The following is a 24,423-nucleotide window of genomic DNA, read 5'->3' as shown; positions in this document are numbered from 1 at the left end:
GGATCTGGCATTCAAAATACCGGAATGCACCTGCACTACATCCGGACCCATTCACTTCTATAGGGCTGTGCACATGAGGGGTGTTTTTCACGCAACGCAGGCCCCATAGAAGCTAATGGGGCTGCGTGATGTTGTGCTTTTTCATAAGTTTAAACAGTTATACTTATTTTAGTTATAATGGGTATCCATTGCCTTTAAGAGCAATGTTGATTTATATTCACTGTTTTGTATGAAGTTTCATGTAGGCCAAAGTAAGTCCATGAGAAGATTACTGTACTGTTCAAAACTAGTGTTATTGTAACAATATATTATACATTTAGAAAGTTAGAAGATACGCCACACCTGCAGATTCTGAGGTTTTATTGTTTTTCCTATCTGAACATGAATTCCAAAGTGTGAGAATGGTCTAGATGTTCCTCAAAGTATATATTCATGTATCAGTTTGTCCCTTAGCCCTGAGACAAGGCCCCAGATGTCAGAGGTGTGAAGTAGTGAAAATATTAGGCATGTATGAGTTAACCCTTAATGGTATGATGCTTATTGCTTATACAACAGTGCCATCTAGATATAAGCGGTTAATACTACATCAGTAGCAAAATTGCATTCTGGGTAGTATTATGACGTCATGCTCCTTATCAATGCACACACCCCTCCAACAATGATTGGAAAGTTCCAAACTCGGAGGGCGTGTTCATCTGATAAGTTTTGGGTTAAGAAACCAGTTACCAAAAGAAAAGAGGGAGAAAAAAAAAAAGAAACAAACATTTGGATTATAGATCTCTGGAGAATCATTTGGATTATTGGGAAAAACTCTTGAGAGCTGGCTGCCCCAAGACTCTGCACATCACTTGACCCTTGGGTAATGTATATTTTGTTTTATGTAGTATTGATCTAAATTAATTGGCTTGATACTTAGCCAGATACCCGCTCATTTGCGGACGTGTTACGTTAGTTGCTACATCCGTATTTTCTCTGATTTCAGTTACGATGCATATAACTGAAACAAGGGGATAATATTGGAGAAACTCTTTGTTGGGAATCTTTGAATTCCCTAGTTTGATATCAAGCCAATAATTTATACATTTTGTTGCAATACTACCATTATCTGAAAGATTGGTTATCATTTTTGGGCGGAGCAAGGGCTCGTATCTGTCATCTTCTTGATTGAGTTTTCCGCATAATCCATTGATTGTATATTTCTCACAAAATTTAAAGCTGTATTGCATAATAACATAATAATCCTCTAGGCTGTAGTATATTTTATAAAGGACATTGTTCTGGCTGCCTAGCTAACGATGTGCTGTGTTTATAGGCTGTGCTCCAGCTCCAGGATCTTACGATGTGAAGCTTTCAGATAGTCTTAAAGGACCAGTTTCATTTGAAAAATCTCAAAACGCTTTAGAGCAAAAAAAGGTATGTATCTCACATGGCAGGTTTTCACTGATATTCCACAGGTGCTCAGGGTTCCACTGATCTTTAAAGGCCAACTCTCTCATGTTTTGTTTTTATTTGCTAGTTTATTAGAGTTAGGCATGTATACCTGAGTTAGTCTGTCAGTGTTTGCCAAAAGTTCTGTAATTACTTTATAATACCAGCTTTCATTATTGTCCTCTGTCCCTTTCCACTGCTCCCTTAAAAGGCCATTGCTATGGCTCATCTGTCTCTGGCTAGGAAGGCAGAGGGGCGGTCCTTCACACTGCATGCCTGCATTGGGCTTCAGAGTGAGGAGGTGTGTCTCTCAGTAGTCCAATCTGACTACTGAGTCCCCATTGACTTCCATTATAAGTCGGAACGGATCCGCACGGCCAGGCGGACACCCGAACGCTGCTTGCAGCGTTCAGGTGTCCGCTCACTGAGCGGAGGCTGAGCGCTGGCAGGCGGATACATTCTCAGTGGATCCGCCTCCACTGAGAATGCATTAGGGCCAGACTGCTGCGTTCAGGGCCGCTTGTGAGCCCCTTCAAACGGAGCCCACGAGCGGACACCTGAACGCAGGTGTGAAAGGAGCCTGAGAAGAACATCGGCAGCGGCGGGGCAGAGAACTATCAGCTCCTGTGCCTGCCGCTGTTCAACTGCAGAGCTGCCGCGGAGGGTCTAGTCGCAAATGGCGACAAGACTAAAGTCTTGTCGCCATTTGTAAATTCTAAGTCTCATTGGCGACCATTTTGGTCGCCATCTGGAGCCCTGCATGTGCTGTATACCGTGGTACGTGTGCAGTGTCCGTGTGCTGTATACCGTGCCGGGATCGACCGATTATCGGATTTGCCGATAATATCGGCCGATATTCAGGATTTTGAACGCTATCGGCATTTATTTTGCCGATATTCCGGTAGCGTATGGGGAACACAGATCGCGCTGCTGACAGCGCTCTCCGTGTTCCCTCAGCAGCAGCACAGGGCAGAAGGAGCAGTGTCTCCTCCCCCTGTGCTGCTGCTGCCAATGAGAGGGCAGGGGACAAGAGGAGGGTAGGAGCTATGGCCACTGCGCCACCAATGAAGCTTAATCTCACATTTATTCATATACAGGAGGCGGGAGCTGCAGGATCACATAGCCGGCTCCTGACCTGTGAGCTGTAGCTGCGATCTGCGGTAGTTAGGGCTGCAACGATCCCCCTCTCCATAACTGTGCCGTCCACAGATCCCCCTCTCCATAACTGCGCCGTCCACAGATCCCCCTCTCCATAACTGCGCCGTCCACAGATCCCCCTCTCCATAACTGCGCCGTCCACAGATCCCCCTCTCCATAACTGCGCCGTCCACAGATCCCCCTCTCCATAACTGCGCCGTCCACAGATCCCCCTCTCCATAACTGCGCCGTCCACAGATCCCCCTCTCCATAACTGCGCCGTCCACAGATCCCCCTCTCCATAACTGCGCCGTCCACAGATCCCCCTCTCCATAACTGCGCCGTCCACAGATCCCCCTCTCCATAACTGCGCCGTCCACAGATCCCCCTCTCCATAACTGCGCCGTCCACAGATCCCCCTCTCCATAACTGCGCCGTCCACAGATCCCCCTCTCCATAACTGCGCCGTCCACAGATCCCCCTCTCCATAACTGCGCCGTCCACAGATCCCCCTCTCCATAACTGCGCCGTCCACAGATCCCCCTCTCCATAACTGCGCCGTCCACAGATCCCCCTCTCCATAACTGCGCCGTCCACAGATCCCCCTCTCCATAACTGCGCCGTCCACAATTTGTTTTAATATGGCCTTTGAACATAATTTTTCAAGTAAGATCATATAAACCTCTCTGTTTTGTAATTTTGTAATCGGCAACTAATCGATTATTAAAATAATCGTTAGCTGCAGCCCTAGCGGTAGTTAACTCCTCAGGTGCCGCGAATCGCAGCTACAGCTCACAGGTCAGGAGCCGGCTGTGTCATCCTGCAGCTGCCGCCTCCTGTCTATGAATAAATTAGAGATTAAGCTTCATTGGTGCAGTGCGCCCCCCCCCCCCCCCCAACCACAGTATTAGACATTGGTGGCGCAGTGCGCCCCCCTCCCCCCAGTATTAACCAGTGGTGGCGCAGTGCGCCCCCCCACCTGTTGTGCCTTTTCATAGGTAAATGCATTGATATCCAATTTATTTTAGTTAAGATGAATGTTCATTACCTTTAAGAGCCATGCTCGACTATAGTTGACAATTTTGTATGTCTTGAGTAGGCCAAATTAAGGTCGTACAAAGGTTTCTGCTTTTTAGTGTTATTCTTCTCATGAATGTACCAGTCTGAGAAGAATACTCATTGTCTACTCTTAAATTTACGACAGGAGGTAAAGATGAGCTCTATGCAGCTGGTGCTAATTACCTATACAATTAGGCATTTATCAATGAAGCAAATATATAATATGTATGTATTCATTTAATGAGCCTTAGTTCTTAGCATAAGACAATCAGTAGAACATATAATATATATTATACTGTTATATGTGATGAAGACAACATGTATCCAGTATATTATATATATTTCTCATTAGGAGAATATTTGTCTCTAAAAGAGTGTCTGTGAAGATGTGTTTTGTAACAATTATTCACCTCTTTGGTGTAACAGGAGATACTGGTATCTCTGAGAAAACAAGGAGGTTCAAGTTATTTACGATGCACAAATAAACAATGTGAGAAACATTCAGAGAGACGCCTAGAGGTCTGTCTCCAATTGCTACAAGTGTCAAATCTAATCCCTATAGCCTTGAATTAAAGCTTTTAAGGTCAAAATGTATATTATACCTTTATTCAGACTTACAGAAGTTAACCCTTTATACTATGATGCAAATAGCTTACACAGCAGTGCCACCTAGGTATGAGTAGGTGACATTACAACAGTAGCAAAAGTGCATTCTGGGTAAGGTTATGATGTCATTTCTTATCAATGGTCACACCCATCCGACAATGATTGGAAAGCTCCAAATTAGGAAGGTGTGTCTAACTGATAAGTTTGTGATCATAAACCATACACAGGGGGGACAGAGAAGAAGACACACACAAGAAAGAGGAGAGAGGAGAAGTTGAGCTCTCTAGAGGGGTCTATCAGGATGAAAGCCATGGTTAGATGCGCTATGATGGACCACCCAGCTTTCCTAGGAGCAGAAGTGAGATTTCTACTAGGACTTGGTAAGAGACACAGAAAATTATATTTCATCTTATTAAGACTAATTTGATAGTGTGGGTGAAATTATACCATCTAGATTGGCGAATAAATACATTAATTGATTATCTCCATATTGAGATGTAGTTTTAGGATATTGTGAGACTTCATTCTACCTGCAGAAGAATCAAGACTCATAATCTAGCAAAGCATTAAATAATTGCTTAGATGTGTATATATATTGATAGAACATTCTTCGCCAAGCTAAGTGATGGATTCCCACAGGAAAGACTTATTTCAAGTCCTTCCCATTTAAGATATGGTCTAGCAAAGATCCTATATCCCTGTCATTTGTCTTAATAGTCTTACCAAAGTCATATGTGTGAAAATAGTCCAGGATGGGGCGGAAGGATACAGTTATCTCTTCTAGGTATATCCTTGAATGGATTTGCCCATGCCTGAAGTCATGTGACGTGTAGTTGGTTAGAGGGGGGTGGAATGTATTTAGCATTCCATATTGATGTCTAGGATTAGACAGGCCCGTCCTGATATCATGAGGCTTTCTCTGAACAGAGGTAATATATAAATGATGTTCCTATTTGATATCCTAACCTATGCAGTGTCCGTGTGCTGTATATTGTGCCACGTATGCAGTGTCCGTGTGCTGTATACCGTGCCACGTATGCAGTGTCCTGTGTGCTCCAGACAAAAAAAATACCTAGTAGCCATTGGCTCCTGAACTGAAAAATTTAGGAGCCAAATCGAAACCGAATCAAAATTTTGGTATCGTGACAACGCTATGCCGATCAGATCAGCATAGGGTTGTTTTGATACCAAAATTTTGATTCGCTTTCGTCACCATAAAAAAGTATTGCGATACTCAATACCGCACAAAAAACAAAACTAAAAACAAACACCAAACAAAGCCGCGTGCATTTCGCATTTTATGAAACATTCGGCCCATAATAGAACAGTCCTATCATATTAAATCCACCCGGCCAAACTGAAAGGAAGTGCACACTAAGTGAGCACTTCCTGTCAGTCCGGCCGAGTACAGAAAAAAAAAGGTCCTGTACCGCAGAACGAACAGAGCTCGGCCACGCTACACTAACAGCAGTAGCACAGAGCAGACACAGCAGGCTGCGCAGCACTGAGCCGGAGATTCTTTAGAGCGGCAAGCGTTTAGGAGGCACAGCATGAGGGGCGCCGCCGCCCGCCCGAACGTATATAACCAACCATATTTTCTGCCGATATGTACCAATATCGGCCGAAATGGATTAGGCCCATTTTCGGCCGCCGGAATTTCGGTGCACCCCTAATTTAAAGTTAATATTTTAGGGTACTTTCACACTAGTGTTTTTCTTTTCCGGCACGGAGTTCCGTCCTAGGGGCTCTATACCAGAAAAGAACTGATCAGGCATATCCCCATGCATTCTGAATGGAGATTAATCCGTTCAGGATGCATCAGGATGTCTTCAGTTCAGTCATTTTGACTGTTCAGGCAAAATATAAAACCGCAGCATGCTACAGTTTTATCTACGGCGAAAAAAAATGGAAGATTTGCCTGAATGCCGGATCCAGCATTTTTTCCCATAGGAATGTATTAGTGCCGGATCTGGCATTCAAAATACCGGAATGCACCTGCACTACATCCGGACCCATTCACTTCTATAGGGCTGTGCACATGAGGGGTGTTTTTCACGCAACGCAGGCCCCATAGAAGCTAATGGGGCTGCGTGATGTTGTGCTTTTTCATAAGTTTAAACAGTTATACTTATTTTAGTTATAATGGGTATCCATTGCCTTTAAGAGCAATGTTGATTTATATTCACTGTTTTGTATGAAGTTTCATGTAGGCCAAAGTAAGTCCATGAGAAGATTACTGTACTGTTCAAAACTAGTGTTATTGTAACAATATATTATACATTTAGAAAGTTAGAAGATACGCCACACCTGCAGATTCTGAGGTTTTATTGTTTTTCCTATCTGAACATGAATTCCAAAGTGTGAGAATGGTCTAGATGTTCCTCAAAGTATATATTCATGTATCAGTTTGTCCCTTAGCCCTGAGACAAGGCCCCAGATGTCAGAGGTGTGAAGTAGTGAAAATATTAGGCATGTATGAGTTAACCCTTAATGGTATGATGCTTATTGCTTATACAACAGTGCCATCTAGATATAAGCGGTTAATACTACATCAGTAGCAAAATTGCATTCTGGGTAGTATTATGACGTCATGCTCCTTATCAATGCACACACCCCTCCAACAATGATTGGAAAGTTCCAAACTCGGAGGGCGTGTTCATCTGATAAGTTTTGGGTTAAGAAACCAGTTACCAAAAGAAAAGAGGGAGAAAAAAAAAAGAAACAAACATTTGGATTATAGATCTCTGGAGAATCATTTGGATTATTGGGAAAAACTCTTGAGAGCTGGCTGCCCCAAGACTCTGCACATCACTTGACCCTTGGGTAATGTATATTTTGTTTTATGTAGTATTGATCTAAATTAATTGGCTTGATACTTAGCCAGATACCCGCTCATTTGCGGACGTGTTACGTTAGTTGCTACATCCGTATTTTCTCTGATTTCAGTTACGATGCATATAACTGAAACAAGGGGATAATATTGGAGAAACTCTTTATTGGGAATCTTTGAATTCCCTAGTTTGATATCAAGCCAATAATTTATACGTTTTGTTGCAATACTACCATTATCTGAAAGATTGGTTATCATTTTTGGGCGGAGCAAGGGCTCGTATCTGTCATCTTCTTGATTGAGTTTTCCGCATAATCCATTGATTGTATATTTCTCACAAAATTTAAAGCTGTATTGCATAATAACATAATAATCCTCTAGGCTGTAGTATATTTTATAAAGGACATTGTTCTGGCTGCCTAGCTAACGATGTGCTGTGTTTATAGGCTGTGCTCCAGCTCCAGGATCTTACGATGTGAAGCTTTCAGATAGTCTTAAAGGACCAGTTTCATTTGAAAAATCTCAACGCTTTAGAGCAAAAAAAGGTATGTATCTCACATGGCAGGTTTTCACTGATATTCCACAGGTGCTCAGGGTTCCACTGATCTTTAAAGGCCAACTCTCTCATGTTTTGTTTTTATTTGCTAGTTTATTAGAGTTAGGCATGTATACCTGAGTTAGTCTGTCAGTGTTTGCCAAAAGTTCTGTAATTACTTTATAATACCAGCTTTCATTATTGTCCTCTGTCCCTTTCCACTGCTCCCTTAAAAGGCCATTGCTATGGCTCATCTGTCTCTGGCTAGGAAGGCAGAGGGGCGGTCCTTCACACTGCATGCCTGCATTGGGCTTCAGAGTGAGGAGGTGTGTCTCTCAGTAGTCCAATCTGACTACTGAGTCCCCATTGACTTCCATTATAAGTCGGAACGGATCCGCTCGCCTCCGCACGGCCAGGCGGACACCCGAACGCTGCTTGCAGCGTTCAGGTGTCCGCTCACTGAGCGGAGGCTGAGTGCTGGCAGGCGGATACATTCTCAGTGGATCCGCCTCCACTGAGAATGCATTAGGGCCAGACTGCTGCGTTCAGGGCCGCTTGTGAGCCCCTTCAAACGGAGCCCACGAGCGGACACCTGAACGCAGGTGTGAAAGGAGCCTGAGAAGAACATCGGCAGCGGCGGGGCAGAGAACTATCAGCTCCTGTGCCTGCGCTGTTCAACTGCAGAGCTGCCGCGGAGGGTCTAGTCGCAAATGGCGACAAGACTAAAGTCTTGTCGCCATTTGTAAATTCTAAGTCTCATTGGCGACCATTTTGGTCGCCATCTGGAGCCCTGCATGTGCTGTATACCGTGGTACGTGTGCAGTGTCCGTGTGCTGTATACCGTGCCGGGATCGACCGATTATCGGATTTGCCGATAATATCGGCCGATATTCAGGATTTTGAACGCTATCGGCATTTATTTTGCCGATATTCCGGTAGCGTATGGGGAACACAGATCGCGCTGCTGACAGCGCTCTCCGTGTTCCCTCAGCAGCAGCACAGGGCAGAAGGAGCAGTGTCTCCTCCCCCTGTGCTGCTGCTGCCAATGAGAGGGCAGGGGACAAGAGGAGGGTAGGAGCTATGGCCACTGCGCCACCAATGAAGCTTAATCTCACATTTATTCATATACAGGAGGCGGGAGCTGCAGGATCACATAGCCGGCTCCTGACCTGTGAGCTGTAGCTGCGATTTGCGGTAGTTAGGGCTGCAACGATCCCCCTCTCCATAACTGTGCCGTCCACAGATCCCCCTCTCCATAACTGCGCCGTCCACAGATCCCCCTCTCCATAACTGCGCCGTCCACAGATCCCCCCTCTCCATAACTGCGCCGTCCACAGATCCCCCCTCCATAACTGCGCCGTCCACAGATCCCCCTCTCCATAACTGCGCCGTCCACAGATCCCCCTCTCCATAACTGCGCCGTCCACAGATCCCCCTCTCCATAACTGCGCCGTCCACAGATCCCCCTCTCCATAACTGCGCCGTCCACAGATCCCCCTCTCCATAACTGCGCCGTCCACAGATCCCCCTCTCCATAACTGCGCCGTCCACAGATCCCCCCTCTCCATAACTGCGCCGTCCACAGATCCCCCCTCTCCATAACTGCGCCGTCCACAGATCCCCCCTCTCCATAACTGCGCCGTCCACAGATCCCCCTCTCCATAACTGCGCCGTCCACAGATCCCCCTCTCCATAACTGCGCCGTCCACAGATCCCCCTCTCCATAACTGCGCCGTCCACAGATCCCCCTCTCCATAACTGCGCCGTCCACAATTTGTTTTAATATGGCCTTTGAACATAATTTTTCAAGTAAGATCATATAAACCTCTCTGTTTTGTAATTTTGTAATCGGCAACTAATCGATTATTAAAATAATCGTTAGCTGCAGCCCTAGCGGTAGTTAACTCCTCAGGTGCCGCGAATCGCAGCTACAGCTCACAGGTCAGGAGCCGGCTGTGTCATCCTGCAGCTGCCGCCTCCTGTCTATGAATAAATTAGAGATTAAGCTTCATTGGTGCAGTGCGCCCCCCCCCCCCCCCCCCCAACCACAGTATTAGACATTGGTGGCGCAGTGCGCCCCCCTCCCCCCAGTATTAACCAGTGGTGGCGCAGTGCGCCCCCCCACCTGTTGTGCCTTTTCATAGGTAAATGCATTGATATCCAATTTATTTTAGTTAAGATGAATGTTCATTACCTTTAAGAGCCATGCTCGACTATAGTTGACAATTTTGTATGTCTTGAGTAGGCCAAATTAAGGTCGTACAAAGGTTTCTGCTTTTTAGTGTTATTCTTCTCATGAATGTACCAGTCTGAGAAGAATACTCATTGTCTACTCTTAAATTTACGACAGGAGGTAAAGATGAGCTCTATGCAGCTGGCGCTAATTACCTATACAATTAGGCATTTATCAATGAAGCAAATATATAATATGTATGTATTCATTTAATGAGCCTTAGTTCTTAGCATAAGACAATCAGTAGAACATATAATATATATTATACTGTTATATGTGATGAAGACAACATGTATCCAGTATATTATATATATTTCTCATTAGGAGAATATTTGTCTCTAAAAGAGTGTCTGTGAAGATGTGTTTTGTAACAATTATTCACCTCTTTGGTGTAACAGGAGATACTGGTATCTCTGAGAAAACAAGGAGGTTCAAGTTATTTACGATACACAATGTGAGAAACATTCAGAGAGACGCCTAGAGGTCTGTCTCCAATTGCTACAAGTGTCAAATCTAATCCCTATAGCCTTGAATTAAAGCTTTTAAGGTCAAAATGTATATTATACCTTTATTCAGACTTACAGAAGTTAACCCTTTATACTATGATGCAAATAGCTTACACAGCAGTGCCACCTAGGTATGAGTAGGTGACATTACAACAGTAGCAAAAGTGCATTCTGGGTAAGGTTATGATGTCATTTCTTATCAATGGTCACACCCATCCGACAATGATTGGAAAGCTCCAAATTAGGAAGGTGTGTCTAACTGATAAGTTTGTGATCATAAACCATACACAGGGGGGACAGAGAAGAAGACACACACAAGAAAGAGGAGAGAGGAGAAGTTGAGCTCTCTAGAGGGGTCTATCAGGATGAAAGCCATGGTTAGATGCGCTATGATGGACCACCCAGCTTTCCTAGGAGCAGAAGTGAGATTTCTACTAGGACTTGGTAAGAGACACAGAAAATTATATTTCATCTTATTAAGACTAATTTGATAGTGTGGGTGAAATTATACCATCTAGATTGGCGAATAAATACATTAATTGATTATCTCCATATTGAGATGTAGTTTTAGGATATTGTGAGACTTCATTCTACCTGCAGAAGAATCAAGACTCATAATCTAGCAAAGCATTAAATAATTGCTTAGATGTGTATATATATTGATAGAACATTCTTCGCCAAGCTAAGTGATGGATTCCCACAGGAAAGACTTATTTCAAGTCCTTCCCATTTAAGATATGGTCTAGCAAAGATCCTATATCCCTGTCATTTGTCTTAATAGTCTTACCAAAGTCATATGTGTGAAAATAGTCCAGGATGGGGCGGAAGGATACAGTTATCTCTTCTAGGTATATCCTTGAATGGATTTGCCCATGCCTGAAGTCATGTGACGTGTAGTTGGTTAGAGGGGGGTGGAATGTATTTAGCATTCCATATTGATGTCTAGGATTAGACAGGCCCGTCCTGATATCATGAGGCTTTCTCTGAACAGAGGTAATATATAAATGATGTTCCTATTTGATATCCTAACCTATGCAGTGTCCGTGTGCTGTATATTGTGCCACGTATGCAGTGTCCGTGTGCTGTATACCGTGCCACGTATGCAGTGTCCGTGTGCTCCAGACAAAAAAAATACCTAGTAGCCATTGGCTCCTGAACTGAAAAATTTAGGAGCCAAATCGAAACCGAATCAAAATTTTGGTATCGTGACAACGCTATGCCGATCAGATCAGCATAGGGTTGTTTTGATACCAAAATTTTGATTCGCTTTCGTCACCATAAAAAAGTATTGCGATACTCAATACCGCACAAAAAACAAAACTAAAAACAAACACCAAACAAAGCCGCGTGCATTTCGCATTTTATGAAACATTCGGCCCATAATAGAACAGTCCTATCATATTAAATCCACCCGGCCAAACTGAAAGGAAGTGCACACTAAGTGAGCACTTCCTGTCAGTCCGGCCGAGTACAGAAAAAAAAAAGGTCCTGTACCGCAGAACGAACAGAGCTCGGCCACGCTACACTAACAGCAGTAGCACAGAGCAGACACAGCAGGCTGCGCAGCACTGAGCCGGAGATTCTTTAGAGCGGCAAGCGTTTAGGAGGCACAGCATGAGGGGCGCCGCCGCCCGCCCGAACGTATATAACCAACCATATTTTCTGCCGATATGTACCAATATCGGCCGAAATGGATTAGGCCCATTTTCGGCCGCCGGAATTTCGGTGCACCCCTAATTTAAAGTTAATATTTTAGGGTACTTTCACACTAGTGTTTTTCTTTTCCGGCACGGAGTTCCGTCCTAGGGGCTCTATACCAGAAAAGAACTGATCAGGCATATCCCCATGCATTCTGAATGGAGATTAATCCGTTCAGGATGCATCAGGATGTCTTCAGTTCAGTCATTTTGACTGTTCAGGCAAAATATAAAACCGCAGCATGCTACAGTTTTATCTACGGCGAAAAAAAATGGAAGATTTGCCTGAATGCCGGATCCAGCATTTTTTCCCATAGGAATGTATTAGTGCCGGATCTGGCATTCAAAATACCGGAATGCACCTGCACTACATCCGGACCCATTCACTTCTATAGGGCTGTGCACATGAGGGGTGTTTTTCACGCAACGCAGGCCCCATAGAAGCTAATGGGGCTGCGTGATGTTGTGCTTTTTCATAAGTTTAAACAGTTATACTTATTTTAGTTATAATGGGTATCCATTGCCTTTAAGAGCAATGTTGATTTATATTCACTGTTTTGTATGAAGTTTCATGTAGGCCAAAGTAAGTCCATGAGAAGATTACTGTACTGTTCAAAACTAGTGTTATTGTAACAATATATTATACATTTAGAAAGTTAGAAGATACGCCACACCTGCAGATTCTGAGGTTTTATTGTTTTTCCTATCTGAACATGAATTCCAAAGTGTGAGAATGGTCTAGATGTTCCTCAAAGTATATATTCATGTATCAGTTTGTCCCTTAGCCCTGAGACAAGGCCCCAGATGTCAGAGGTGTGAAGTAGTGAAAATATTAGGCATGTATGAGTTAACCCTTAATGGTATGATGCTTATTGCTTATACAACAGTGCCATCTAGATATAAGCGGTTAATACTACATCAGTAGCAAAATTGCATTCTGGGTAGTATTATGACGTCATGCTCCTTATCAATGCACACACCCCTCCAACAATGATTGGAAAGTTCCAAACTCGGAGGGCGTGTTCATCTGATAAGTTTTGGGTTAAGAAACCAGTTACCAAAAGAAAAGAGGGAGAAAAAAAAAAGAAACAAACATTTGGATTATAGATCTCTGGAGAATCATTTGGATTATTGGGGAAAACTCTTGAGAGCTGGCTGCCCCAAGACTCTGCACATCACTTGACCCTTGGGTAATGTATATTTTGTTTTATGTAGTATTGATCTAAATTAATTGGCTTGATACTTAGCCAGATACCCGCTCATTTGCGGACGTGTTACGTTAGTTGCTACATCCGTATTTTCTCTGATTTCAGTTACGATGCATATAACTGAAACAAGGGGATAATATTGGAGAAACTCTTTATTGGGAATCTTTGAATTCCCTAGTTTGATATCAAGCCAATAATTTATACGTTTTGTTGCAATACTACCATTATCTGAAAGATTGGTTATCATTTTTGGGCGGAGCAAGGGCTCGTATCTGTCATCTTCTTGATTGAGTTTTCCGCATAATCCATTGATTGTATATTTCTCACAAAATTTAAAGCTGTATTGCATAATAACATAATAATCCTCTAGGCTGTAGTATATTTTATAAAGGACATTGTTCTGGCTGCCTAGCTAACGATGTGCTGTGTTTATAGGCTGTGCTCCAGCTCCAGGATCTTACGATGTGAAGCTTTCAGATAGTCTTAAAGGACCAGTTTCATTTGAAAAATCTCAACGCTTTAGAGCAAAAAAAGGTATGTATCTCACATGGCAGGTTTTCACTGATATTCCACAGGTGCTCAGGGTTCCACTGATCTTTAAAGGCCAACTCTCTCATGTTTTGTTTTTATTTGCTAGTTTATTAGAGTTAGGCATGTATACCTGAGTTAGTCTGTCAGTGTTTGCCAAAAGTTCTGTAATTACTTTATAATACCAGCTTTCATTATTGTCCTCTGTCCCTTTCCACTGCTCCCTTAAAAGGCCATTGCTATGGCTCATCTGTCTCTGGCTAGGAAGGCAGAGGGGCGGTCCTTCACACTGCATGCCTGCATTGGGCTTCAGAGTGAGGAGGTGTGTCTCTCAGTAGTCCAATCTGATTGGCTGGCAGGGAGCTGCTGGCTACAGCAATTGTTTGTGAAGTGAGGGAAGGCAGTTTTGGCCTCAAAACTGGCAGAGGAGCCATCTTGAAAAGGTCCTCATATTGTCAATGTTTAAACAGCTGTAACTAGGGGAAAAACTCAAGGAAAACAGTGGCATGTGAAGAAACTAAAGATTGCTTTATGGATAATGCTGCTGCAGCATTTTATGAAAACATGAGTTACCCTTTTAATAGGAATCCTTTTGGATTCCAGATATGCACGGCTGGGTAGTCACATATGGAGGAGTCCCTTTTGAATGGCTCTAATCTGTGTTTAGATACGCAGCAGAGATCAGAGGGTCAGTCTCTTATTTCTGCCATGGGTTCCACGTTATGTGAATTTGCCACCTGATTTTTCTCCCTTAATTATTATGGCCTATTATAGGGACAGTCTGTTGTAGTATTGGCAGAAACGGCATAAAAAAAGTGTTGGCCGTTATTCCAATACAATTTGATGGGAAACAGTGTAGTTTTGAGTCTGGTGCTATATTAATGTGTGCTCTCCCACCTCTCGACAGCTGCTCTGTACATCTACAGTTCTGGTCATGGAGTTATGGAAATCCCAGGATCAGTAGAATTGCTAATAAAATTACAATGAAGAAAATGGAATCCAACATCTTGATTTTATGTTGTACAGAGTGTGAGCACCACGTGCAGAACTACACGCACTTACAAGCCTTTAATCAATTATATTAAAGGGATTGTCTCACTTTAGCAAGTGGCATTTATAATGTAGACAAAGTTAATACTAATGTATGTGATTATGCTTATTGCCCAGTCTGCTGGCTGGATTCAAATTTCCATCAAATTATACACTGCACGGTGGTCGTGCTTGGACACTAAGAAAAAGTGACGGCCTAATTGGTACCCAGGACTGTGGGAGCTCACATGGGCCAGTTTTTTCTTTGTGTGCAAGCATGACCACCACTGATGGATTGCAGGGTGGTTAACCATGGAAATGAGAAGTGGATACTGTGATGGATAAATAAATCCAGCCCGCAAAAGAAGGCAATCTGGATAATAGCAATACATTAGTACAGGATTTGTATTAACTTCCTCTACATGATAAATGCTATTTGCTGAAGTGAGACAAACCCTTTTATGGTTGTCTGAGGAAAGCTGGGCCACACTGAATGCACATGGGCATGCAAATCGTCAAGAACTGCTGCTGGCAGCTTCCCTTAATTGCTGGCCAATGACAGCCCACCTGTGCTCGATGGAGACAAGTCCAGAGACTATGCAGGCTATGGTAGCACGTTTAGGCCATGCAGGCTGCTCACAGTAGCACAAGCAACATGCAGCATAGTGTTGTCCCATTGAATAATGGCTCCTGGGACACATTGCAGAAGTGGCCGTATCATTGGTTCCATGATCAATGTAACGTCAAGCTATAAGTGTACATGGAATGAAAATTTGAGGGATCTAGCTGCCTTACATTATGCCACACCATAGTCCCAGGAGTAGGACCCATGTGAAGACCTCTTCATGATGTTGCCCAAGTGTTCGCCAAACCAATCTGAATATCATTGTGTTAGCGACACAAGCAGGACTGATTGCGTAAGATGCACATCCATTGCTGTCTTACTGTGAACCATGATTGCCTTGAGCTGTGGCATGAGGTCAATGGACCACCTGTAGATGGGCATCTGGCTTGTAGCATGATGTCATGAAAACACCTTCTGAAGGTTTGTGTAGACATGGTTTGCGTCCCTAAGCATGGGATGTGATGTCAAATTTCACTTGCAGTGTAGAATCAATCATGATGTTCCATTCTTCTAATCAGAACGTCCAGAGGTTCACCTCTGTGTTCCTCTTGCTGTCTCTTCAGTTTCATGGCAGAATTTTGTAAGATTCCAAAACAAGGTATCTGACCATGTTCTCTGCAATGCCCCAAATCTTAACGTTTAGTCTATGGGTAAAAGAATGAGAAGATGTAACTCGTGGTGGTATCCGAGTCATCCTCCACCTCCAAACGATAGAGCAGTGTTTCCCAACCAGTGTGCCTCCAGCTGTTGCAAAACTACAACTCCCAGCATGCCCGCTGTAAAGGGAGAATATTAATCACCAATATTATGCGAATATCGATAATTAATATTCATAAGTAGGAGGAGCCACCTGGTGGAGACTCCGCCTATTTATACCTTTATATAACAATTACACTATCTTTGCTATGCTTTACACTAATCACTATACTAGCTGCATGCGCCTTACTTACTACCGCTAACAAGTACACACTACAAAGGGTACAAGTAACACAGTATTTATTACAATACACTACGCACGCAATACTGACAACACAACACTAAATATACAGTACTCAACTACACTACACGTTCCCAAATTCCACCCACAAACTAACTATACAATACACACATACAGGTATAACAACCCACCCACCTGACTAATATTCTATCCCTAGGGGGCACGACGAGGGTTAACAGTGGTCGTGCAGGGGTAAAGCAGACCACAAACCAATGCAGGGGTGATAACCAAGGGAATGGGGGTATGGCAGGGGTTAATCAGGGGAATCAGATATAACCAAGGGAATGAGGGTATGGCAGGGGTTAATATAACCAGGGGAATGAGGGTATGGCAAGGGTTAATCTAATAACCAGGGGCAAGGGTTATTATAATGGGGGGGTATGGAAGGGGTTATTATAATGGGGGGCTTAGCGTTGGTGGGATAGTGGAGGGGATAATAGCGTTGGTGGGATAGTGGGGGTTAATGGGGTTTCGTTGGTGGGATAGTGGGGGGGGGGGTTAATAGAGATACTTAGGGTTTTGCTCGTTGTCCAGGGGGGGCTCGTCAGTCCAGGGGATGATCCTCCAGGTAGGGTGGGCGGCCGGCTCTCTTCGACTGCTGAGCGGAGCGCCGCCCGCCTATTTAAACTTGGCGGCGCCCGCTCGCAGTTCCCCATTTGCCGCCGTGCGCATGCGCACGGCCGGCCTGAGCACGTGGGCCGGCGCGGTGATGTGACGTCACCGCGCCGGCCCGAGGATCTCGGAACGCGCTTCCAGGGGGGGGGGATCCTTTGATCCTCCAGCCTGTGAAGCGGACGCCTACCTCCGGCGCTGTAATTACATCGATCGGAGATGGTGACAAAGGGCAGAGGATCTCATTGATCCTCTGTCCTTTGTAGAGGCCGACGCTGGACAGATGGTGACAAAGGGCAGAGGATCTCATTGATCCTCTGTCCTTTGTAGAGGCCGACGCAGGCAGCATGATTCCGGCATATATGCCTATAGATGCTTGGGGCACATCTATAAGCATATATGAACGGACAGTACATATGGGGGCATATATTTATCAAGGGGGTACATATCAAGGGGCATATATATATTTTCAGGGGGCACATCAAGGGGGCACATATTTATCAAAGGGGGCAATATCAAGGGGGTACATATTAAGGGGGCATATATATATCAAGGGGGCACATATATATCAATCCCCACAGGGGCATGAATGAGCCCCTGGGGAATATTCCCTGGGGAATATCAGTATATCAGATGGAGGCATCTTTGTCCCCTTCAACCCCATCCTCGGTGATGGTCCAGGAAAACCGGAGTGCACCCTGTCTCTTAGGTACCTAGACATCATCTAACCCAACAACTTCCTTTGACCTGCCCTTCACTGTAACCGACTCCTCCATCCACAGGATACACCGTCGTCTTCTTTTCCCAGGAACTCTTCTGCCTTGATTGTTACGGTGTCAGCCCCTCCTACTGTCATCTTTCTGGACTTCCGGAGTGGCTTGTACCTCGCAGTCTGACTGGTCTTTCTCTCATTCTTCCGGTGTCGGTCACTCCTGAAGTTTAGAATGACCACACCCTCGCTGTCTCTCGGCAATTGCTGCCGATCTTCAGGTGTCGTCCACGCCCAAGGAATCTGGAGTGGGTCCACCCTTAGTCTCAGTCTCCATTTTGCGTCATGTCTTGTTCCATCTTGATCGAAGGATGGGTGCGGTTCTCCCATGGACAGCTGAATCTGTCTTTACGAGGCAGGTCAGATCTTTCTTCAATAGAGGTGATGTCACGGTACCTAAATTCTAACAACGGGAATACCTCCGTTACACTACACATCCAGGTTTTCCCTCGTGATCCTTACCGTTCAGGGGTCAAAGTGGCAAATGGCAACCAGAGGGGGCCTGTCCCTATCGTGCCCTATTCTATCCCCATTCACACCACCTATTTACACAATAACCCCCCCCCCCCCCCCAAACCCAAGAGTTCAGTCCAATTGTCCTGTCCTTTGGGTGATTAGGCCTCAGGACTTCTTGTGAAGTCAAGCCCTGGGCCTTCGGCAGTTAACTTCATGAAGTGCCGTCTGGTTCTGGTTTAGTTGGTCCGTTAGTCTCTTGACTCTCCGATACATCCACCATAGTCCAAGGTACATGAGTCCAACCAGAACCAGAAGCACTATCACCGGGTGTATCAATAAATTGAAAAATGACGTTGCCTTAGGACTGTATCCGAAAAGACTCTCCCACCACGAAACCTTTGAGTCCTTGTCCAATGCTGTGGCAACCGCGATAATCTTTGTTCTGACAGCAAGCTGAGCCCGATCCTGCTCCTCCAAAAGACCCACAACTAACCTCCTAAACTTCTCACGTATAGCAGAAGATAGAGAGGTAGTGGCATCAATGTGCGAGTGTTGTAAACCCTCTAAGACGTGGTCTACATCAATCTGACGTTGCCTTAGGACTGTATCCGAAAAGACTCTCCCACCACGAAACCTTTGAGTCCTTGTCCAATGCTGTGGCAACCGCGATAATCTTTGTTCTGTCATGTGTGAGTTGAATGGTGGCTTGCTTCTCCGTCTCCCGAAGACGTTGTATGATCTCTTCCTCTTGGCTGAAATCCATCAGGAGATGTCTAAGTTCTTTGCCGAACCCAAGAGGAATCTTCTGAAGTCTTACAGGAACATCGGGGCGGATGTCAAGTCTTTTCTCTGGGGTAATCGGGGTTCTTCCCTGCTGCTCTGCGACGTTCAAACCTAAAACGGGACTAAGGGTGCAGTACGCTCCGGGGTGGAGTGTTCCTCGTTCGGTGCAGTTAAGCCCAAAAATTGCATATGATGGATCACTCCCTTGGTACCAATACCCCTGCCCCAAATATTTCAAAGAGGATGAGGGCATTGGGTTGGCCTTCATCTCACAGGACCCCTCGGTGTGCCAACACTGGTGTCTGAGCATCCGCTCCCGACTACCCTGACAGAGGATGGCATTCTCCCTTATCCGACATCCCTCTGTATCAAACAAAGAGGGATGGCCCTCCTCATGGGTTAGAACACCCGAGGGGAGCTGGGGATGAAGCACCGTCTGGTTGTTAATCATCGTTCCTAGATTGATGACACTGTATCCTTGTCTGATGCGACCGGATACAGGTGCCAGGGACGAAGCAGTGCAGGTTAAATATTTACATCCATGCCACTGAACCACCCACCAGTTGGTGTGATTAATGGCAAAAGGAGAAATCGGTGGACTTATTCGCTGACGGAGGTTGAATGGGAAGTGGCCGTTGTGAAGTGCCGTGACAATATGTTTAAGGTTGTCCGAAAGTTCACTTTGGACCTGCGTACACGCCAGAGCAAGCTGAGCCCGATCCTGCTCCTCCAAAAGACCCACAACTAACCTCCTAAACTTCTCACGTATAGCAGAAGATAGAGAGGTAGTGGCATCAATGTGCGAGTGTTGTAAACCCTCTAAGACGTGGTCTACATCAATCTGGGTCTTGAATCCTTCCCCGGCGTGTTGCGCAACCTCCCCAAGCTTACTTCTCAGGACTTCCATATCCATAGTGTTCAGGGCACCCACTCCCAAGGCACCTCCGCCAAGTCCCATAGCCACCAGGTCTCTCCTCCCCCTGTTCTTCCTGAGTCGAGAGTCATCTTTCCTGACCTTGCCCCGCCTCTATCCAACCTCTTACCATGTCAATTTGGTTCCTAACGAACTCCTCACACCTGTGATCCCAGTGATCAACTCGGAAGTCATCTACGGAAATTCTCCAGGTAAACAGGATGAATTTTGCCTCCGTGATGATCTTCCAGGGGGATGACAGTTGAGGAGCTACAGGGTCTGCCAATTGATGGATAGGGGTGGTGCAAGAGTCTGAATGTGGTCTTACGGGTTGGAGACCTTCTGTTTCGTAGGGGACCCTTACTACCGTAACACAGACCCGTCCCCGTCCTTTGAATGGATACCATTGTTCGTCTTCTCCAGCCTGTAACACTAGTTTCCCTACGGGTTTGGTTTGAGACAGATAGACCCATTGAGTAAAGGTCCAGCACCCTTCGTCGGCTGCCTCGCAAAAAGGCCACTTGAATGAACCATCTATATTGATGTCAAAGTTAATGTCCCTGCCCCTGGGGTCTGTCCAATCGGAAGACACATACCTACCCCGGTATTCCTCAGTCATAGGGGTACCATCCATCCATACATCCACTGTAGGGGTGTCCACCCCATTGCATACTAAATCCCACCTCCAGGGATTAGTGTCCAACATCACCATCTGGGTATCCTGTTCCCAGTGGGCATAGGTGACAAAATAGTATCCAGTCACCTCAGGAACGCAGTTGTCTCATGATCGTAATCATGAAAGACCGTATGGATGGAGACCCCTTTAACTGTGCATACCTTGGGTCCTTGGCATCAGTCCGTGCCTTTAAAACTGTGGCTCGATACAAACCCTCCAGTTTTACCGGACCACTCTGATCATTCCAGATGGCCTGATCAGAGTCACTGCAGTTTAACTTTAGCATCATTATGCTGGTTCGCAAGTAATCTGTGGATACATGTCCCTGTACATAACTGGATTCCCTGGTGATAATCATCTGGGAATCCCTCAACATACAATAAGCCTTCAGGGTGCCTTTTACCGGAATGGGCCTATCGAAATATGTCCTAACCCTCAACCCGTTTCTGCTATCCTTCCCTAGGAAGGTAGCGTTCAGGATATACCAACCGCTGTACTCTGCCCCAGTGACATCTTCAGGACTCAGTAAACCCTCCTTTGTACACAACACTGTGGTAGTGTTGGCTCTCACTTGCTGGTAAGGGTGCAAGTGTGGATTCCTAGATACCCATCTTAAGGATTTGATAGGTACAGGGTCCAAGTCCTGAAAATGCCTGTATTCCTTGAGACAGAGAGCGTGCAAGTCATGTTGTATGGCAGACACATTCTCCACCGGGGTATAATGCTGAATTACACAGTTGGCAAAACCCTCTCTGGAAACCATACAGATACCATTGACCTGGTGTAAAGGTAACGTTCTCGTATGGTTCCAGGATTCTGCCACCCAAACATTCCACCATTAAAAGGCCGGGTCCATCAAGTGGTATGCTGGCCATACCAATATTAGTCCCCAGGTCCTCCCCTGAAGAGGCTGAGCCCGCCATCAACATGCTTACCACTAGTGTCACAAGCTGGATACGTATCCCATTCAGAGAATGCCTAGCTCTTCCCTGGCAGTGTGGTCCCATGGAGTGTCTCTCTCGTGTTCTGCAATGAGATGGAATGTGTTAAGTGTATTGGATTCACATTTGACCCACCAAGCCCTTCCCTCCCCCCCCCCTCACCCAACTCGGAACGGTCTTCGTTATTGAGTTGGGGAGGCTCGGGTGGCTTTGGCCTGGTCGATGTGAATCCAAAAAACTTCCTGGCGTCTACGGGATTTCTTCTTGCTCGTGATAGGCCTTTGTACATTCAGCATGGTGTCCCCCATCACTTCAAGGACCTTGTATGGTCCTTCCCAGTTTGCGTCCCATGGGCCGGCCCGACGAAAGACTTTCACCATTACCATTTCTCCTACAGAGGGCATAGGTGTTTCCCCCTGTAGATACGGTTTGTGTAACCGTATAGCTGCATGAGGCAGTAACTCCCAACAACAAGTCCCTGGCGATGGCGTTCTTCGTGGGCTCCGACACTTGGGGTTTGTTTGGTAGACATAGGGGCATCTTACGTCCGGTCATGAGTTCAAATGGGGAGATACCGGTACTAGAGGCCTCTGTGGCTCGGATACCCATTAGCACAGCTGGAAGGGAGGTTACCCAAGAGGAACCTGTCTCCAGCAGTGCCTTGGAAAGCCGGGTTTTGATGGTCCGGTTCATCCGCTCCACGATGCCCGCTGACTGAGGGTGATAAGGGACATGAAACCTTTGCTTTGTCTAGGAGACCACAAAGCGCTTTCATGACCTTACCCGTGAAATGGGTCCCTCTGTCGGATTCTATCAATCTGGGTAACCCCCATCGTGACAGAACTTGTTCCCAGAGAACACGGGCAGTGGTGGAGGCCGAATCATTGACAGTAGGGATGGCTTCTACCTACTTCGAGAAGACATCCACTACCACCAGGGCGTAACGACAGTTACGACTCCCAGTTGGCAAAGGTCCGATGAAATCAATTTGGATAGCGGACCATGGACCATCAGCAGGAGGAACCCGCTGTAACACTGGCTTCAAGGCAGATGCCCTTGGGTTAACCTGAGCACACACCAGGCACTGTTGCGTAACCTCCTCTACTGTGTTGGACATTCCGGGCCAGTACAATTTGTCTCTCAGGAGAGGCAAGAGCTTATTCCGGCCAAGATGTCCAAACATTTGGTGGTTCAACCATGTCAGCTCTGCTTGCAGATGCTGTGGAACCACCGGGAGAGGAAGCGACCGTGTACCGGTGTCGTAACACAGGATCCCCTGATGTAAGGACCAGGGATGCTGTGGTACTTGCATATGTGTCATTAGAAGAGGATCCTTAGCTTGTTCCTCCTCGAATGACACCGGGCTGTCACTCAGATGGGTATGTGCTGCAATCCGGAATGCGGGCAGTGGCTCAGTGCCTGGTTCCCTAAAGGTCCCAGATACTGCTGCTAGTTTTGCCAGTTCGTCTGCCTGGTTGTTCCCTATTGTCAAAGGTTCATCCCCTTTTTGATGCGCCGGGATTTTTATGATGGCTGTTTCCGCCACGTGTGCCATACCCCACTCCCACAGCTCCTTCAGGACTGACACATGAGCCAGAGGTTTGTTTTGGCTGTCCACAAATCCTCTTCTCTTCCAAACGTCCAGGTGCAATGTGAGGGAGCGAACTACATATGAGCTGTCGCTATATATAGTTCGTTTCCCTGGAGGGTGAAGAAGCAGAGCCTCTTTAACAGCCTCCAGCTCTGCCCGCTGTGCTGACATGTGACCCGGTAACCGGACAAGACTCTGGGTACCAGTGGTCTCATCCAGCACAGCAAAACCTGTGACATATTCCCCATCCAGATAGAACCGAGAGCCATCAACAAAGATGACTGTCATCTGGATGCTTGTCAGTCCTGAACATCTGTGGAGAGTCGTCCATTACCGGTTGGCCACAGTCATGTTCAGTTCCAGTCAGGTTAAGCAACTGGGACAGAACATACTTGGCCTTGTGGTCCACCTGCAGATTCCGGCCGCTGAGATCCATGATCCATCTCCCGAATCTCTGTTGGGAGACTCCAGGGAGAGTATCACGGAGCAAAAGGGTCAACGGTGAATGTGGAGTCTGCAAAGTGAGGGGCCGGAAACCAACAATATGCTCAGTGGTCTTAACAGCATAGTGTATGGCTGCCAATTGCTTGGCGCATTCATCGAACCCTCGTTCGACGGGCGAAAGCAGCCTGGAGAAGTATCCCAGCGGTCTGGTCTCGTAGCCTACTTTCTGTACCAGGACCGCTGCAATAGACTCGATCCCTGCATGCGCCTGTATGGCCAGTTCCCCATCTGAATGTGGAGTGGCCAACACAGGCGCCGAGGAGAGGTCCCTTTTCAGGGTTGAAAAGGCCTCTTCCTGCGCATCGGACCATCCTTTGATTGAGGGTTCCTCTCCCCGAAGGAGTTCGTAGAGAGGTTTCGCTTTGGCCGCGAAATCCTCTATGAACTCCCTCATGAAGTTGGCGACCCCCAGGAATTTTCTCAAATCCTGAAGGGTGCCAGGCCTGGGTAACTTTACCATGGCTTCCACACGGGCAGTCATGATACCTTTGGTTCCACAGGAAATTTGGACCCCAAGGAAAGTTACCTCTGCTTTAGCCAGATTTGCCTTATGGGGACTCAGTTTGAGTCCTGACTTTGCCAGGAGTCCTAGCAGCTCTTTCAACAGAACCAAGTGTTCCTCCATGGTTTCTGTATGCAAAAGCAAGTCGTCCACGTATTGTAAAAGGCATTCCGGTCGTGAGAACAGCCGCCAATGCCTGATGGAAATACGTGGGGCTGCTATGGAACCCCTGGGGCAGTACCGCAAACATGTACGCTT

General features: G+C 46.0%; 1 protein-coding gene across 5 annotated transcripts in view; it reads left to right on the top strand.

Moving 5' to 3' along the window:
• Positions 1 to 24,423, top strand: part of LOC122928315 (hyaluronan mediated motility receptor-like) — a 74,206-nt gene that overhangs the window by 15,206 nt on the left and 34,577 nt on the right. For 2 of the 5 annotated variants that reach the window (XM_044281046.1, XM_044281045.1), the window contains exons 3-5: positions 1,313 to 1,413; positions 7,507 to 7,605; positions 13,675 to 13,773. The gene's annotated coding sequence lies outside the window, so the exon portion shown is untranslated. Of the gene's footprint in view, positions 1 to 1,312; positions 1,414 to 4,586; positions 4,611 to 7,030; positions 7,054 to 7,506; positions 7,606 to 13,674; positions 13,774 to 24,423 lie in introns of those variants that run through there. The other 3 variants (XM_044281048.1, XM_044281047.1, XM_044281049.1) reach the window with 3 other exon arrangements.

Source organism: Bufo gargarizans, chromosome 2 (assembly GCF_014858855.1).
Source record: "Bufo gargarizans isolate SCDJY-AF-19 chromosome 2, ASM1485885v1, whole genome shotgun sequence".
NCBI lineage: Eukaryota > Metazoa > Chordata > Amphibia > Anura > Bufonidae > Bufo > Bufo gargarizans.
This window is presented reverse-complemented; position numbering and strand designations above follow the sequence as displayed.